Genomic DNA, 18,437 nt, shown 5'->3' with positions numbered 1-18,437 from the left:
AGGGGTGATAAAAGATATTACCCTCCCCCAACAATAAATTAAAATCCTTGTCTCTACAGTAATCAGAACCATTCTCACAGGGCAAGAATGACACAGGAAGAGTAGCTAAACCCAGAGACAGCTGTAAATAGCAAGATAAAGCCTAGAGATCTGCCTGAATGATGCCCTGCTAATAGTTACCTGAGACCATAACAATCTTGCTTCCAAACAGAGCTGGAAGAATAAAGTTTTCTCTTCAATGGCTGAATTGGAAAAAAAAAAAAAAAAAAATCAGCGAATGGAAAAAATCAGGTTTTGGTTGAACTAAAAATAATGTTCTTAAATGTTTTGATGAAATGAAAAAAACCATGTTTCACGTCAACACAAAATATTTCATTTAATCCACAACAAAATGTTTTGCTCAGTACTGGTTTTCCATTATTTAACTCTTTCAAAACAGTAAAACAGTTTGTAAACGAGCGTCTGGAGTCAGACAGAAGGCAGGGTAGACGCACCCCTTACAGACTAAGTCAGAGATGTATGTATGTATCTCTATCTCTCTCTATATGATTTTGTAAACTCAGGCATTATTTTAAAATGCCAATTTTTTCTTTTGAAAACTTGCCCTCAGTTTCGCCCTTTCCCTCTAAAACTCCACTATCATCAAAAGGATGGCATCCAGCTCCCGGTAGGAGTGTGAGGCTGTCTCACGACCAGCCTGCTTAAGTGACAATCCCCGCGCAAGGCTGCTGTGCCAGGACAGACCTCCCGAGCGCTTGGCAGGGACTGTACATTGGCCCCATTGGTCTCTCCTCTTCCAGTCTGGTTCTGAGCTCTTGTTCTTATGACCACACAAACACATCCTGTTTAATATCCCGGTGGTAAATATGACTCACATGATGTCTGACTGTGCGGCATTTCATCTACTGCGAGTATTTGTGGCCACCAGCGCTACCCAAGGACTGCTCCCTGGGAAGGCAGGCTGCAGCAGGTCAGCGCTTTGCATTGTGTCAAGCCGTGCTGAGAAAAATCTCAAAAATGAAATCCTGGGGCCAGGGCTGGGGCAGCTCACAGGAGCCTCCTGGCCTGTTGTCAGGCAGCTGCAGGGCGGGGGGCAGGGGTGGATGTGAGGACTGGCCAAGTGAGTTAAGTGTCCCCCCAGGGAAGGGAGGGAGAGGAGCAGACCTGCCTGCCATGCCATCCCCTCCTGCTGACCGCTCCTCCCCGAGCAGAGGGGCTGCTGCACAATGGCTTTGCAGGACTGCACGCAAAGGCTTGCCATATCCAGGTTATCTGCAGAGTGAACACCCCCCAGGGTTGCCTTCCAGCATAAGCATTACAGCGCCGATTTTCAAGGAAGCGAACTGCTGGTCATATGAGACTAATCTTTCTCTGTGGGCAGAAGGAACATGTGCTGGGGGCTCTACTGAGCCTAAGCTGATTTTCCCAGCCCTCTATGGGGTTTGTCTGGTTGCAGTTTCCCAAAGACACCAGTCATCTTCCCTTATGTTCAGAGCCTAGAGCAAGTAGGAGTCAATCCTATGGAGCACAATCAGCAGCTGAGGCCCTTCCTCCTTACCAAACAGCAGGGCCATAGAGAGTATGCAGGTAAAGGGTAGGGGGAGCAGAAGGGCAGACAGCAAGCACAGCAAAACTCAGCGGACCTTTCAGGAATGAGTCTGAGAATACCACGAAACAAGGGGGGGAAAGAATCTATTTATGGAAGTTTTCCAAGACATGACTGCATTAGCTGGGGAGCAGATGCAATTGTTCACATCTGACCTGCTGGAACATCTGCCTGCATCTGCTGGCCTCTTGCACCGGCACTGCAGGAACAATGATACTTACTTTTATGGGAAATAGCTTAAACAAACACATTCCCAGTTTGGGAAGTAAAAAGGGAAGGGAGTCTGCAATTCCCAGAACCAGTGCCAGGTCCAAGCTGCCAGCACTGCAGGTCTAAAGGGCTTGTGATAAGCTCGGGCTCCAAAACAACTCTTATCTGATGTGATCAATCACATCAAGCGGCTCAGCCATTTACAACAGGGGTGAACTTTGTGGCTCAGACCTCTTTTTAGAGTAGGACAAATTGTCTCTCACAGAATACCAAACACCCCAGTACAACATAAATACCTCCAACACAGTTTCGCAGCCAGCTTTCCACTGGGTCATTTCCCTGCCTATTCCCAGGCACTGCATGAAATAAGCAGGAGTCATAGTCCTGTACCTGGATTTTGATACCTTCAAAATTCACTGGAGCTGGATGTGGAGTTTAGTGTGAAATTCATATCTGGATATGGATTTCCCAAAGTTTGGGATTGTTCATCTTGGGTTTCTAGTTTCAGCCTTTTGCCAGAAAAAGATGGGTGTGATGTAGCAATGCAGCACAATGGCCTCTGCATCGGTCTCCAGATACCTACAGCATCCTAACAGGGAGAGGCAGGAGGCTAGGAATTGTCTGCAGGGAACAGGGAAGGGGCATTAAAAAGGAACTGGAGAAAACACTTAGAAATCCTCCTGCAGGCTATAGTACTGACGAGATGGCAGGCAGATGTTCTTAAAGATCTATACAACTGACAGGGGACATCTGCTCTCATAATACTCTGCAACTCATTTGAAATAATAACAATACAGGTTTCCCTCGATTTATGCGGGTTCGATTTATGTGAATTCGCCCTCCCCAAGCAGGTAAGTTTGTGAGGCGGGGAGAAAGTCTGTGAGTTTGTGAGGGAGAGGAGGGGTAAGGGGAGGGGAAAGAGCTGTGGGGCTGCTGCAGCTGCTACGGGAGCAGTCGATGCCAGTAGCTTGCAGCTGCTGGGCTGCACCATGCCCTGAACCCCCTGGGCTTTGCTTTCCCAGAAGTACTGTGCCCTGAACCTCCCACCCGGTGTAGGCCAGCACTCCCAGTGCTGCAGTAGGGGCAGGCAGCAGCTGGGGCTGGCGGCAGCACCGAGCTCTTCCCAGCGATTGGGATGGGCTGCAGTGATTGGAGGGGGGGGCTGCTGCCACCCCAAAATTCACTGTAGCCCCCTGCAACCTACCCTCCCAGCGCTGCTGCCAAGCTCTGGGAAAAGCCTGCAGCGGTCGCCAGCCCCAGCCTGCTCTCGTCTCGCCGCAGGCTCCTGCCTGCCCCTGCTGCAGCCCTGGGAGTGATGGACACTGCCTGCTTGCAGCCGCCAGCCTGCACTGTGCCAGAGGTTCATGGCATGGTGCAGCCCAGAGGCTGCAGGCAGCTGGTGTCGGCTGCTCCCATGGCCGCCTCAGCAGGGGCTGTGGTGAGTGGGGAGAAGCGGCATGAGTGGGGCTGCCACCCACCCCGAGCACCATGAAGAGGCTGGTCCCACCATTGCTGCAGCCTGAGGAGCGGCAGAAGCCACCTGCTCACAGCCACTGGGCTGCACCGTGCCCCTCTCCCTGCCCCTTCCCTACTCCCAGCCTCGCTGTCTCAGGAATGCATCCCTATCTGTTTCATTGTAAACTGGGTCTGCTTTATGCAAACTCGATTTATGCACCGTTCCCTGGGAATGCATCTACCACATAAAGCGAGGGAAACCTGTAATAAAGCAGTGTTTTCTCTCCAATAACCACAGCTCAGACTCCAGCTGGACACCACTGGCTCAGTGACTGCTTGTGGCAGGGAGTTCCACAGGTGAGGTGTAGAAAATTATTTCCTTTGAGCAGTTTTCAGTTTGCTGGCTTGCAGTTCCTTTGGATAGCTCCCAACTCTTATACTACACGACAAACAGAACTGACCTTCTCTGGTCTGTTCACTGTTGTCTATGCCCCTCTTAATCCCCCCCAATGCTCAGCAGTCCAACTTCAGATGGAAGCCTCTCCAGGTTCCTTATTGTTCTTACCATCTTCCTTATTGTCACTTGCCTTTAACCTGCCACGATTTCTGCTGGAGCCTCTGGAGGGGAGGGTACTGATTGCAGAGGACCCACACCAGAGCACTCCACTCATTCATGCAGCAGCACTCTAGTGACAACCCTAGTGCCACCATCCACTTGGAAACTAGGAACATAAATATAGTTCCAATCATTCCTTCCCAGCTGCATTTCTGTACGTGTACAGCCAGCACCGAGCTCTGCTGGCCAATGCTGCCCATCCTCCCAGCTGTGAATGAGGCAATGGGGGTCAGAGTCCTCTGCAGAAGGCTAGTGTAATGCAGAACAAGGCTAATGTCTGTGCTAAACCTCTGGTCCTGGAGGTCCATAGACTATGTCTAAGGGATCTGTGAAAGATGATAATGTTCAAAAGTATGTGAATACCCATGCTTACAATGCAAAGGGGACCATTCAAAATTTCCAAAGGGGTCCACACCTTCATTTGAAATATTTTAGAGGGTCCACAAATGAAAAAAGGTTGAAAGCCACCATGCTAGATGTATCCACTCTTATGAACAGTAAGCATTTTTATCGGGTAGCGTCAAAAAACAGCCACGTTAGAGACTCATTCATGTGCCTGGGTCAAGGAGGTCAGTGTTACAGATGGACAGACCAAATGGCTGAAACAGTGAGTAGTGTTGGTGAGGAAGGATCAAGCACAGGGCAACAAAAATGACACAACCTGTTAGCGTATGACAACTCTGTGCACTGTTCACGGGCATGCCACACCATCAGCCTTACCAGATGGCAGTCTCCTACAACGCTCGCGGAACAGGTGCGTATTGAGACAGCTGAGTAGAGCGATTCTGCCTTTAATCAAAGTGCTGGGCCTTTATTCGGTGACCCCAGTTCTCAAGTGGCACTTGCCACTGCAGTATGTGAATGCAAGTTGATATCCAATGGGACTGACTATGTAAACTGGGTACAGTAGTGCCCACACCTCAGCTCATCCACCGATATAAATGGATGGTGTGCACATGGAGTGCTAACTGTTTTCGTCTGCCTTTGATACTGGGCCAGGGCAGCGGTGTTATTGCTGCTAATCAGAACTATCATCTCTCATGCCTAAAGCATGAGCCAGGAGAGCTGCCGGCAGGAAATATTTCCTAGAATTCCAGATCAGGCGCCTTCGGTGGGCGTATGCCGCACAACTGTCAAGTAGGAGGTTAACATCAGGGGAGGGTTAGCTTTCCCAAACAGTGGCCATTTCAGAGTCACATCTGCTTGGGAGAGGCAGCAGAGGAGCTTTGTACCAACTCACACTGATGGCATAATGTTTTCCCCTAGACATGCTTGCAATCTACTGCCCTGTCTGAAGCCCTATAATTACATGCTTAATAACAGACACTAAACAACAACCAAGTGGGGCCTGCCACTTCCTTGAGGATTCAGCCACATTCCCATAGAGCTGTTCAGTTAAAGCCTTGTTTGCAGGCTGCATCTGCCTGGAGAATGAACCATACATAATAGTCCCATGAGGGAAGGCTTGTAAACAAGCAAGATTACAGGCATTCATTCACAAGGCAGATTACAGTTTACTGGCAGTCACATTAAGCAGCTTGCTAGGGCTGCACAGCACCAAGGTCTCTTCCAGGCTATCCTTTAGCTCTTGGAGCCCTTTACACCACTAGTTCCTTCCCAAGAGCTCTGCAAAAACCCTAGCAAGACTTAACAGCATCAGTGTGGCACACAGCTAAAGGTGGGCTGGACTCCACCAGTCTGCTCAAGTGCCACAAGTGCATCCATCGTGGAGAGGACTGGCTATTACTTCAGGTTCTTACAAACATACAAGGCACTAAAGCCCTTGCTGGTCTCTCACTGTACAGACAGCAACACCTCACACCATGTTCCTCCTTTGAATGGCAAAGTCACCAGTACTCTGCAAGGGTATGGCCCCCTGCGCTCCATGCCCAGAAGGGATCCTCATTCCTGCATGGAAGAGGGCGGGTTGCTGCTCTGTGGTGTCCCTCCCCTTATTCTCCAGGTCTGGACCCAACAGAGAAACTTTCAAGGGACTAATGACCTGTGTATGGGGGTGGGAAGTGAAAGAGAAGGTTAAAGCGAGGGCTGGCAAAGTGCTTTGCCTCCTAACACAGGTGGAGGTGCCACAAACTTCCCTGTAGGATATTCCCACTGGAGGAGGATTATAATAACAGGCATTTTCCCAACCTATAGGATGCAAAGCTATTTCCTGTGAACTACAGCTTGGAGTGCTGTGGCAGCCGGTGCCAATTCACCGAGCAGCAGATGCTGCACCTGTAGTTGGCATTGGCTCTAATGACAAACTTCTTCCAGGTGCAATCCCCTATGAGCTCCTGCCTCTAGAAGGAAAGGTCACCACCCTCTAGACCATGGTTGGGCAAGCCCATGAGGAGACTGGGTTCATCCCATAGCGGCATGCAGCAGCGGGGGTGGGGGGAGAGGAAGGGGTGGGCAGGAAATTGGTGGCACAAAAAAAGTAAAACAGCAGCCCGCAGGAAAGAACAGGGAGGACCATGGCACTGTGGAAGGGACTGGTGGCCTGGGGCAGTGGCTGGGTCTCAAGCAGCAGCCCGCCATTCATAAAAGATTGCCAACCACTATATTCTAGACAATGCACCTGTATTAGTGCTCTCGGTCATTGGCACTGCACCGCCCAGGTATCCAAAGCTCTCATGAGGTCCAGTGAGACTGTCCGTGACCTGAATCAGACTCTCCCAGCTGACAAAGCTGGAGGACATGCTCACTGGACGAGGAGCACTACAGTTGTCGCCTAAAAAGGATGGGGCACTGCAGCATAGCAGCTCCAACTTCTTCCTTCAGATTGTGTTTGGGATCGCTCTACTCCCGCCAAACATATCACCCAGATTTTTCTATTGTAAATTCCATGATGTTATCCACTCCGTTTTCTGTTCTCCGAGAGGCCAATCCAGAGCCACCAAAGACAACAGGAGTCTTTTTATGAAACTTCAGCAAGAGGTGGATAAGACCCTGCACAACATCTCACCAATGTTCATCCTCCTGCCAGGTCAAGAGTGTTGACCACAGCTCTGTGACCCCAAGTACAGCTACACAATGCAGCACTGTATCCTTAACCAATTAATTACCTTGGATGCAGTGCCATACCAACATGGCTCTTCTGTTCTGGTACCTGAGCTTCATTGTGCCCTCTAGACACAAACGGTTGTGCCCTGGTGAGATTTAGAGGGTTCTGCTGGACCTGCATCATCAGCATTTCTGGTTTTAAGTGTGATCCATGTTAAGGCCCTTTGCCAAGCTACTGAGCCACAGGGGCAAATATTACTGTTAAGAGTTGGGTTAGAGCCCACTGAAACTGGAAGGCATGAAAGCTGACCTTCCATTCAGGATAAATGGAGGAGCAGGAAATGTCCCTTGTTTTGTGTACTGCTTAACAACAAAGGCTGCTTTCTAAAACATGGGCCTACAAGGCAAGCCTGAGCCATGTGGGCCAAGGGGTTTTTTGGGCACTAACTAGTGGAACTGTGCATTTAATTCTTCCACTTAAAAGTCAACATCCAGGTTTATTATTCACTGCGTAGCTTCCTCTGACTTGGAATAAAATCAAGGCTATTCCTGCAGAGCAGCATCTGAGGAGGGCAGCACTTCATTTGATGTTCCACAGTTTGGAGACCTTCCAGTTTGTTCTTCATTTCTCCTACGTGTTAACAGGCGACTACAGCACCTGTGGAAGAACGGATGCAGTTTGCAGCAGTCCATGTTTTGGCATGGAGGCCGAGCTCTTCTAAACTCTGTACTTGACTGTCTTGTTACCCCTCTGCCATTTGTCTTGGGGCAACAGTCCTGAGGCTTCGAGAGTTTCTTGGTGCAAACAAAAGGGGTTTCCAAACTTAACATGGCATGTTGGGAGGTTTTGGAGATGTTCATACATACGCAATTCTGGATTCATTTATCACACGGTTGTATTCTCAAATTGTTGCTTTTTCAGAGACATGAGGGAACGTGTGTGGAGACAGGGAGACAGATGGTCAACAATGACTTCAGCCCTTTTATGACAATTCCCACAGATGTATTCAATTCCCAACTACATATTTCCTAAGTGCTCTGTCTGCCCATACTGGCAGGCATAATTCAGCAGCTGAGATGCTTACAACCTAGGTCCTCGTTAGCCTGTGGATTACACCATTCCTAGCTTTTATCTTGGCAGGGACTCATAGATTCATAGATGTTAGGGTCAGAAGGGACCTCAACAGATCATCGAGTCCAACCCCCTGCCCAGGCAGGAATGAGTGCTGGGGTCAGATGAGCCCAGCCAGATGCCTATCCAGCCTTCTTTTAAAGACCCCCAAGGTAGGGGAGAGCACCACCTCCTTTGGATGCCCATTCCAAATTCTGGCCACCCTTACTGTGAAGAAGTTTTTCCTGATATCTAGCCTAAATCTGCTCTCTGTCAGTTTGTGACCATTGTTTCTTGTTATCCCAAGAGGAGCCCTGGTGAACAGAGCATCCCCGATCCCTTGCTGCATCCCCCTAATGAATTTGTAGGCAGTCATAAGATCACCTCTCAGCCTCCTCTTGCGGAGGCTGAAGAGGTCCAGGTCCCTCAGTCTCTCCTCGTAGGGCTTGTCCTGTAAGCCCCTGACAATGTGAGTCACCCTCCTCTGGACTCTCTCAAGTCTACCAACATCCTTCTTGAAGTACGGCGCCCAAAACTGGACGCAGTGCTCCTACTGCAGTCTGACCAATGCCGCATAGAGGGGAAGCATCAGCTCCTTAGATCCTTTTGTCATGCATCTGCTGATGCATGATAAAGTGTGATTAGCTTTGCTGATGATTTCATCACACTGACTCATGTTCATCTTGGAGTCCACTATGACTCCGAGATCCCTTTCCGCTTCTGTGCTGCTGAGAGGGTCACTTCCCAGCCAGTAGGTGTGCTGGATATTTGTGAAGATCCAGGGACCTTCATCAGTGGCACATACATCTATGATCCACAATCTTTTCAAAAAATTCAGGAAGTCCTCATATCTAAGTACAGCACCAAAAAGGCAACAGAACTTATGACAACATGATTTATACAACGTAATTTGGGGTGAAAGAATTAGGATTATTTAGTCTGTAGAAGAGAAGACTTAGGGGGTACCTGATAACAGCCTTCAAGTACTGAAGGATGGTTATATGGAGGATGGAGATAGACTATTTTTTGTGGCCACATGACACAGAACAAGGAGCAAAGGTTTTAAAACTAAACTGAAGAAAACTTAGATTGGAGGTTAAGAACTCTCTCACAAGGGCATGGTTAAGCATCTGGAGTACTGTGTCCAGTTTTCAGTCCCCCACTACAGAAAGGATGTGGATAAAATGTAGAGTCCAGCAGAGGGCAAAAACAATGGGGGGACATGACTTATGAGGAGGGGCTGAGGGAACTGGGTTTATTTAGTCCAAAGCAGAGAAGACTGAGAGGGGATTGAACAGCAACCTTCAACTCCCTGAAGGTGGTTACAGGGGGGATGAAACTTGACCGTTCTCAGTGGTGACAGATGAACACGGAACAACGGTCTCAAGTTGCAGCAAGGGACATTTACATTAGATATTAAGAAACACACCTTCACCAGGAGGGTAGTAAAGCACTGGAACAGGTTAACCAGAGAGGCTGTGGAATCTCCATCCGTGGAGGTTTTTTAGACCAGGCTAGACAAAGGTTTGGCTGCGATGATCTAGTTGGGGGTGGACCTACTTTGAGCAGGGGGTTGGACTAGATGTGACCTCCCGAGGTCCCTGCCAACCCTCATTTTCTATGATTCTATGATTAAGCATTGGAACAGGCTACCCAGACAGGCTGTGAAATCTCCATCCTTGGACTTTTTGAGAGCAGGTTAGACAGACACTTAACTCAGATGATTTAATTAGGGATGATCCTGTCTTTAGCAGAGAGTTGGGCTAGATAACCCTCCTGGGGTCTCCTCCAACCTTACTGTTCTATGATGCTACGAGTCAGGCACTTCTTTACATGGCGTTTCTGATGTGGAAGGCAGACAGCTATATTTCAAGATCCAGTTGGAATCAACAATTTATAGTAGCTTGATATTTTTAGACCTTCTGTGAGTATGCATCCCATTTGGGTAAAAGTACTGGCTTAGGAGGTGAGCGTGAGATGATCTATGCCTGTGGTTAGCAATACAGGTGCACTGATACATTGGTCCAATATCAGATCAGAATCAATATAAAGCAAATTGTCTGTATTGGAAATCAGCCTAATATGGCCGATAAATGGCCTGTGCATGTGCACAGCTGCAGTGCAGCAAATAGGTGGCAAAGAGCACCACTGGGCAGCTTGAAAAGCTGCGTGCAGCTGGTAAGTCTGGTGTAGGGGAGGAGGGAGGGAAGTAAGTCTGGAGAGGGGAGAGAGTAGGGGGCCCTGGGGTGAGCGAGGAGGGTAATCCACAGGCTAACCAGGGATCAAGGCCCCTGCAGTGAGGGAGGAGTGGGGCTGGGGCTGGGGCACAGGCTAAGGCAAGCGCTGCCCAGCTGGGGCAGGGCGTGGGACAGAGCTGCAGCTCATCCAGGGGGCGTGGGGAGGGAGGGGGCAGCTCCCACCACTGCTCCTGCTGCTTATCTGGGAGGGCCTGGCGGGGTGGGGGCAAGTGCCCCCCAATCTGCATGGGGTGGGCTAGGGCTGGGGCTGTACCAAGCTCTACTTGGCAGGGCGGGGTTGCGTGCAGGGTGGGCACCAGCAGTGCGGGGAGGGAGGTTGGGGGTGTTATGGTGAATTCTGGGGTGGCTGCAGCCCCCTCCATGCCTCCCCCCCAGTGCCGCCATCACCCGCCTCAAATGCAGCTTTGCACCACCAGAAAGAGCCTGCTTCACCCAGCCCCGTGCAGATCCAGGGGCACATGTCCCCCCATGCCCTCCCAGATGAGCAGCGGGAGCAGTGGCAGGAGCCACCAGGTGAGCAGCTCACAGTGGCGGGAGCTGCCCTCCCCTCCCCACAGCCCTGGATGAGTCGTGGGTCCGTCCTGCACCCTGCCCCAGCTGAGCAGTGTTTGCTCCAGCCCCACTTCTCCATCACCGCAGGGCCTTGATCTGCCACCCATGTCCCTTCCCTCCCCTCTTCCCTTCCACAACAGACTTACCAGCTGCACGCAGCTCTTCAAGCTGCCAGGCTGGTATCAGAAATTGAATCGGTGTCAGCCGATATACCTCCTTAAAAACTGGCTATCAGTTTCAGCCCCAGAAATCTGTATCGGTGCACCCCTAGTTGGAAACCTACCATCATGAGCCATATTTGGCCCAGGGAGTTTCAGTGGCATAGTGGGCTTTGCCTGTGCTGTGCCATAACTGGGTAGCCGGGGGAAGCAGCAGTGGTGGCTAGGTGCTAGTGCCAGCCTACCTCAGACTGAGTTGGGTCATTCTGGCGTAGTGCCGGAAAACATTGCTAACCACTGATCTATGCACCCACATTTCCGGGACTGGATCAGCAGAGTGTTCCAATATTAAAATCAAGGATTGATGGTACCAAGGTAGTTCCCTTCAGGAATTTGTTGAACAGATGTTATCTGCACCTCTTTTCATTAGATGTCTGTACAACTCAGAAAATCACAGAACTGGAGGGACCTGTAATATTGCTGTCATTTGTCCAACATTATAATCAAGTCCAGCCCCCTGCCATGGGCAGAAAGTTATTGCACTCAAACGAGCTTAACAAGGTCCTTGTCCAGCCTCATCTTGAACACCTCTGTGGAGGGTGACTGCACTACATCTGCTGGGAGTGTGTTCCAGATTCTGGTGAACCTTATAGAGAAAGAGTTTTTTCTTAAGTCTAACCTAAACTTACTCTCTATCAGTTTATGCCCATTGGTCCTCATCATCCCTTGAGGTGCCTTTCTGAAGAGTTGCTCCCCTAGACCTTGATGCTCACCCCTGATGTACTTGTAGACAGCTATCAAATCACCTCTCAGCCTTCTCTTGCTCAGACTGAACAGGCCCAGTTCCTGGAGTCTCGCCCCATAGGACCTATCCTCCATGCCTTTAACCATGTGAGTGGGCCCTTCTTTGTACCCTCTCAAGCTTATCCATATCCTTCTTGAAGTGCGGTGCCCAGAACTGGACACAGTACTCCAGCTGAGGCCACACCAGTGCCGAGTAGCAAGGGAGGAGTACCTCTCTGGATCTATTTGGCCACACATCAGCTGATACATGCTAGAGTCCTATTTGTCCTTTTGGCGACTTCATTGTACTGCTGGCTCATGTTCACCTTCCGGTTGATCGTGACCCCCAGGTCTCATTCAGATGCTGTGCCAGCCAGTGGGCCACCACCCATCACGCAGTTATGATGAGGGTTCCTCCTACCCAGATGAAGAACCTTGCGTGTCTCCCTGGTAAACCACATCTGATTCCACTCCACCCACGAATCCAGTCTGTCAGGGTCATCCTGGATCTTTACCCTGATGTGCCCATGTTGCCCCACAGCTTGGTATCATCCTCAAACTTAATCATTGAGCTTTCCATCCCCTTGTTCAAGTCATTAATAAACATATGAAAGAGCACACGTCCAAGCACCAATCCCTGGGGGACACCACTGGAGACAGCTCTCCAGGATGAGGCCATCCCATCTATTACAATTCTCTGCGAGTGGCCTCTAAGCCAGTTGTCCACCACCTCACTGTCGACTGGTCCAGCCCAGTACCCTCCAGTTTGTTTGAGAGAATCTCATGGGAAATGGAATCAAAGGCTTTACTGAAGTCTGAGTAAATGATGTTAACTCATGTCCCTCATCCAGACAGCTAGTTACCTGGTCATAGAAGGACACTAGGTTTGTCAGGCATGATCTGCCCTTGACAAAGCTGTGCAGGTTGCTTCTTAACACCCCATCAATTACCAGCTTGTAATTAATGGCCTCCTTAACACATTTTTCAAAGATTTTATGTAGGACTGAAGTCAGGCTGACCGGTCTGTAGTTTGCAGGGTCATCCTTCTTTCCTTTCTTAAAGATGGGCACCACACTGGCCCTCTTCCAGGCGTCCAGGACTACTCCCAAGTTCCACAGCTCTTCAAACAACTTGGCCAGCGGTGCTGCTATGAGCTCAGCCAGTTCTTTCAGGACTTTCGGTGCAGGCTGTCTGGCCCAGCAGACTTGAAAACATCCAAGCGCTGTAGGACATCCTTCACCTGTTCAGGACTGATTTCATGTAATCTGTTGTCTTCCCCATGTTCCCTGGGCCTCTGGTCAGGTGAGCAGCCCCCGTTTGATTTCAGGAATACTGACGCGAAGTATGTATTTAGGAGGTTTGCCTTTCACGGGCATCAACTGTGGGCTGCCCCTGACTATTCAGTAGGGGTCCCACAGTGGATCCCAATTTTTCCTTGCTCCCTATGTATCTGTAGAAGGACTTTTTGTTGTCTTTTATTCCAATTGCCAGTTTGATCTCCATGCCTGCCTTAGCTTTTCATATCTCGTATCTGCAGGCCCTGGCAATACAGGTGTATTCCTCTCTGGTTGCTGAGCCATTCTTCCATTGCTCATAGGCTTCTTCTTTCATTTTCAACAGCTCCCTAATATCTTTGTTGAGCCAAGAGGGTCTCTTGGCTCCTTTCCTGCTTTTTGTCCACGTGGGGATGGCCTATTTTTGAGCTGTGAGAATTGCCTCAAGGAAGCACCACCACTCCTGGACTCCTAATCATCCAGTTGCTGGTTGCAAAGAGCCTCTCCAACTAGCCTCTTGAGTTTACCAAAATCTGCCTTCCTGAAATCTAGGACTTCTGTTCTGCTGACTGATTTCCCAGTCTTACGGTGGATGATGAACCTTATCAGGTTGTGATTGCTGTCACCCAGAGTACTGCCAATCCTCAGAACACCTATGATGTCCTCCCCCTTGACCAGCACTAAACCCAGAGTGGACTTACCCCTAGTAGACCCTCCCACAACCTGTGTCAGAAACAGATTGCCTATTATTGCCAAGAAGTTGGCTGACCTGTTGGAAGTGGCCGAGTGGTCCTCCCAACATGTCAGGGTAGTTGAAGTCACCCATGACAATCGTGTCTCTAGTGCTAGCTGCCTCAATCAGCTCTCTGGAGGATGCCTGATCACTCTCCTCTTCTTGGGAGGGAGCCCTGTAGTAGACTCCCCCCATCAGGTCTCCCTCTTCTGATCCCCCTTGTATCTTGACCCAGACAGTTTCAAGGGACCCTTTCCTGCTGTCAGACGTGACCTGCAGGGAGGGGTACCCGCTCTTCCACATAGAGGGCCACACTTTCTCCCTTCTTCCCAACCAGATCCTTCCTATAAAGCCTATAGCCCTCAATATTCATGACTGGTGAATGTAGCTGTTAGTGTTCTGCAAAACACTGTGCCTCCTATTTCAACGCTTTCAGAAGCGGGCGATTCCAAGAAATGGCGTTGCATGCCGAGCCTGTACACAAAAGCTGCTGCAACTTTGAGCCCATGTTTGTAGCCAGATTCTACGCGTCTCAGTGCATGAGAGAGGACCAAGCGCTGCCGAAGAAGCACGTCTTCGATGTGATTCTTAGAGATGCTAAGACAGTGCTTTGGCTACGTGCTGGCTGAGAAGGGGCTTTGATTCTCAGCAACCTGGAGGATTCCTGCTGTGCTCAGGGACATGGGGCTTTTTGTTAACAAAGGGTGCGGTCTTTGATGTCATTCTGGCTCCACAGAACTTTCCTAATGGAAACGATCCAGAAGACACCAAATTTGGCTACCTACTTGCGTCATGAAGGGGCAAAATTATTTTTAGTTTGGTGCAGACATACTCCAACATGAAAACTTATGAGCGAAGAGGACTCTTCACCCCTTTCTGACCTCTAGATAGAGTATTCAGAAGTTCAAACTCAACAGCTACAACCCCGGTGTTCAGAGCCAGTTCTGTAAACAACCTTTTCAGAGTAGACACGGGCTTGCCAAAAACAGCCAACAAGGAAACTCAGTATTTGCCCTGGATTCTTACCCAAGTGCTGCACGGAAACACAATATCCTTCAGCACAGCACTGTTTTCTTTTCCACCATCCAACACTTCAGATTCACTCCAGGCACCCCTTTTCTTCTCAGTGACAAATGTGCTGCTACAAATACATCAGCCCTATTTAATTATTGCTTTCTGCAGTCAGCTCTATGCAGCCAGGAGAGTCCACAAATCTTTTCATGCCTTTTTTTCCCCCCTCCTAAAAATCTCAGGATTTTAGGCATATTGGACGAGATACTGTGCTCCATTATATCCAGAGCAAACCCAGTGAAAGTAAACTGGTTGCTCTGGATTTCTCCTTTTATAATTAAAAACAAGTCCGACTACACACAGAGGTAGGACTCCGAAGTGTACCAGAGCTTCCAGGAGATCCCCAATAAAACAGAGCTGAATAACCTTCCTGTTCTGCAGGTGCCAGACAGACTTGCCCATTCAAATACTCCACAGCTCAAGGGAAAATGCATTGAGCCAGGAGCTAAGAGATCCTGCAGTTGAGTGTGCTAACTAGAGGCAGCGGTTAATATTTCTACAAACTTCCTTCTGCGAAGAGCAGAACACTCCTTCCGCCAGGTAATTAAGCCTCAGACTCAAAACAGAAAAGCTTCTCAGGGGCTTTTACATGCACAGAATAAATCAAACCAAAGGAAGGGGAACAGCAACAGAAAGAGGGCCCCTGGCCGTCTTTCTCATCAGAATTAGTTAGGCTGCTTCCTGAAGGAAGGGAAACATTGGGAGCAGCTCCCATCCGCTAGGAGATACGGCATTGTCCTGCGAGGGAAGCATGCCAGAAAAAGCCTTCCGTGCTCTCTCTCAGACTTCCTGAGGGTTTCAACCTTCAAAAAGCCTCACTGGGAGTCTACAGTTCAGCCACCAAGCAGTTGAAAACATGCTGGCTCTCCTGATCTCCCACTTGCCCCTCCAGCTGGAGCCCGCAGAAACAGCTGCGCTGCGTCTCAGCTGTGGACAGTGGCCTTCGCTCTCCTCAAAGTCCAGCCCCATTTCATAGTAATCTGCAGGCACAGACTGGGAGACCTAAAGTGCCTGGGCTGCCTAGCAGATGGAGCTACCCAGCGAAGTCCTGGTTGAATCCATTTCTTTTAAGGGGAGGCTCCTGAAGAGCACATGGAGCCCCTGCTGCCCCTATCGGGGTCATAGTCATGCAAAGGCAATTCTGGACAGCTTGGCTTGTGTAGGCAACGTATTGAAAAAAATGGAACCAAATTATCTTGCTGGGATCCTATGATCCCTGCTGACCTCCTGCCCCTGAGGCAGGGGGCTGGACTCGATCCTCCAGGGTCCCCTCCAGCCCTAGTGTCTATGAATCTATGAATCTAGGAATTATTACCCATTTAAGTGCATCTACGCGTATGTGCAGGCTAAATTACATTTAGCTTGACCTAACTAGGGTTCTGGTTCTCAGGAATCAGAGGCTGATGCATTAGAGGTTTTCATCACTTTAGTTAGCTCCACTTCAAATTCAGCTTAGCAAGATGTGGCTTTTCTATCATAGTCCAGGTCACAGTGCCTGGGCAAGGAAGTAAAGGTTAAAGGGAGTCCAGTGAAGAGGGCTGGCTGTAAGACTTGCCCGTTAAAATACTCATTGTAGAGATATCACTGTTAAATCATGGCTACCTTGCCATAGCTTGCTTTTCTCTCTGACTCATTCCTGAATGTGCTCTCCAGTTAAATAGGGGGAAAAAGTGTTACTGGAAGGGGAAGGGGACAGAGATGTATCAGGGCAGCTCCAAGCCCAGTGCAGCACCATGCTGACTGCAGTGGTGCGATCAGCTGCTGCAGTGGCAATGGCTGTTCTTGTGCTTCCCCTCTTCCCACTGCCCCGGCAAATGTCCCTAGGCAGGGTACTAGCTCGCCTTCTTGCCAGCTTTTCTAGCAAGGGGACATAGTACCTGGTGCAGACACTCCTGTGTTTCCTCTGGCCCCAAAGGCACGCTTGCGCAAAGAGCAGGCTAAAGAGCACTTCCTCCCCAGGCAGACAGTCCCTAGCCCTGAGCAGAGCTGGTTAAACAGTAACCAGCACGGCTGAGAAAGTGGAAGCAGGATTCCTGTTCACATGGCAGCAGTTCTGCCAGAGTCCCTCCAAACCCACACAGGGATGCCAGGCTCTGCAGCTGCCGACAGAGGCGTCACCTCGGCTAACTCAGCTCTTGCCATTTCTGTCAGTATTACAGCACTGCCCACAGCTGCACCTCATGGCACAAGCACATTGCTTGCAGCCTAGATCACTAACCACAGAGTCGTGGCAGAGACAGGAGGAGAGCAAGTCTTTGCCCTGTGTTTTGTCCACAGCCAGGCTCTTTGTGCAACTCAAGAGACCCTGAGCTTGACTTTCCTAACACTGAGTTTATAAAGACAAAATACAACCAATCTACAGTGAAAGGAAAACTCATTTGTTTAAGTCTCATACTATGACTGCTCTCAGTCCAGAGGTACCTCCCCAACCACAGGTGCATCTCACTGTCAGAGCGCAGCAGGAATAGGATACCCTACGCTAGAGGATGCTGCTGCACCCGGGACAGAGGACTGCCCGATTCAAAACATTCCTTCAACCTGTAAGCAGTTAAAGGGTCAGATTTTTGAGTACCCAGCCACCGGTCCTAAACAGGAGCAAAACGGCTTTGACAATCCAGCCTTTACTCTTTTCCATTGAATCAACCAGCAAATGTTCTGGATCTTCCCACTTCCCCGAGTTGTATCTGAACAACCCCTCATTTTGGAAAAGTTCTCTGGCCTCCTCGGAGCTCAGCACATCCCTTCTCCATGCCTGTAGACTAGCAGTCCACTCTCGCTTGCCTGATGCTCAGGCATTTCTGCCATACAGAGCCACCTCTGTGCCTTTATTTTTTTTTTGGTACTTCCTACTGGACCCTCGTTACAGTGAAAACCACTATTTTATTTTCAAATTTGGAGTCAGATAAGTCTGGAAGCAGAGCCCCCTCCACAAAGTCCCAAGACCTAGACAGTTGCTCTGCTTCTCTTATTTTGTGCTCATTGTCACAGTTAGTAGAAAAGGAGACAGGGTACATCAGCTGCCCAAACACCCTGTTCTCCATCAGTGGCTCTGAATTGATACTGCCCATCCCTGGAATTTGGGAGGACAATCAATCACGTTCTCCCCAGTTTTCCACTCCTTGCTTTCAGTGTCAAGGATCAGCTGGTTCCTGAACTCTCAGCTTTGGTCTATTCATTTGACTATAAAACAAAGCAAAAAGACACCGGCGATTATCTGTATGATACTCACGTTCTAAGGCAGACCCACACAGCAACACTGGACATCCTCATAGGCCAGGAGGCTTTGAATTCAACAGAGCTCAGCTCCAATAAACACTTCCCTCATGAGTCACATTCCCAAACTATGCACAATGTCAGGAAACATCAGGGATGCCAGACGTTTGGAATGTGCGAGTGGAACGAGAGCCTGGGCAGGGCTGCACATTTTGTGCAGCGTTAAAAAGGGCACTGCTCAGCAGCAGGTGTGTGCATGGGCTGCGGGTTCCCAATTCTGAGCAATCCAGGAGAGGCCGCTGAGTGCCGCTTGTATAAGCCAGTCCAAGTAATCAGGTCTGTGATCTTCAATGGTATGTCTCTGAATGTTCCTGGCAGGATTCTTAAACTGCCA

The 18,437-nt window shown here is 49.5% G+C and overlaps 1 protein-coding gene across 2 annotated transcripts in view; it reads right to left on the bottom strand.

The window, feature by feature from the left end:
* KANK3 (KN motif and ankyrin repeat domains 3) overlaps positions 1-17,114 on the bottom strand; it is a 52,930-nt gene extending 35,816 nt beyond the window's left edge. The window contains exons 1-2 of one of the 2 annotated variants that reach the window (XM_019513236.1): positions 17,106-17,114; positions 5,399-5,404 (exon numbers count right to left, since the gene is read on the bottom strand). The gene's annotated coding sequence lies outside the window, so the exon portion shown is untranslated. Of the gene's footprint in view, positions 1-875; positions 958-5,398; positions 5,405-17,105 lie in introns of those variants that run through there. The other variant, XM_019513235.1, reaches the window with a different exon arrangement.
* Between the last annotated feature and the right edge of the window lie 1,323 nt (positions 17,115-18,437).

Source organism: Gavialis gangeticus, unplaced genomic scaffold (genome assembly GCF_001723915.1).
Source record: "Gavialis gangeticus isolate Ggan-Ray unplaced genomic scaffold, GavGan_comp1, whole genome shotgun sequence".
In the NCBI taxonomy this organism is placed as follows: Eukaryota; Metazoa; Chordata; order Crocodylia; family Gavialidae; genus Gavialis; species Gavialis gangeticus.
Note: the sequence above shows the minus strand (reverse complement) of the source record. Positions and strands in the feature narration are given on the sequence as shown.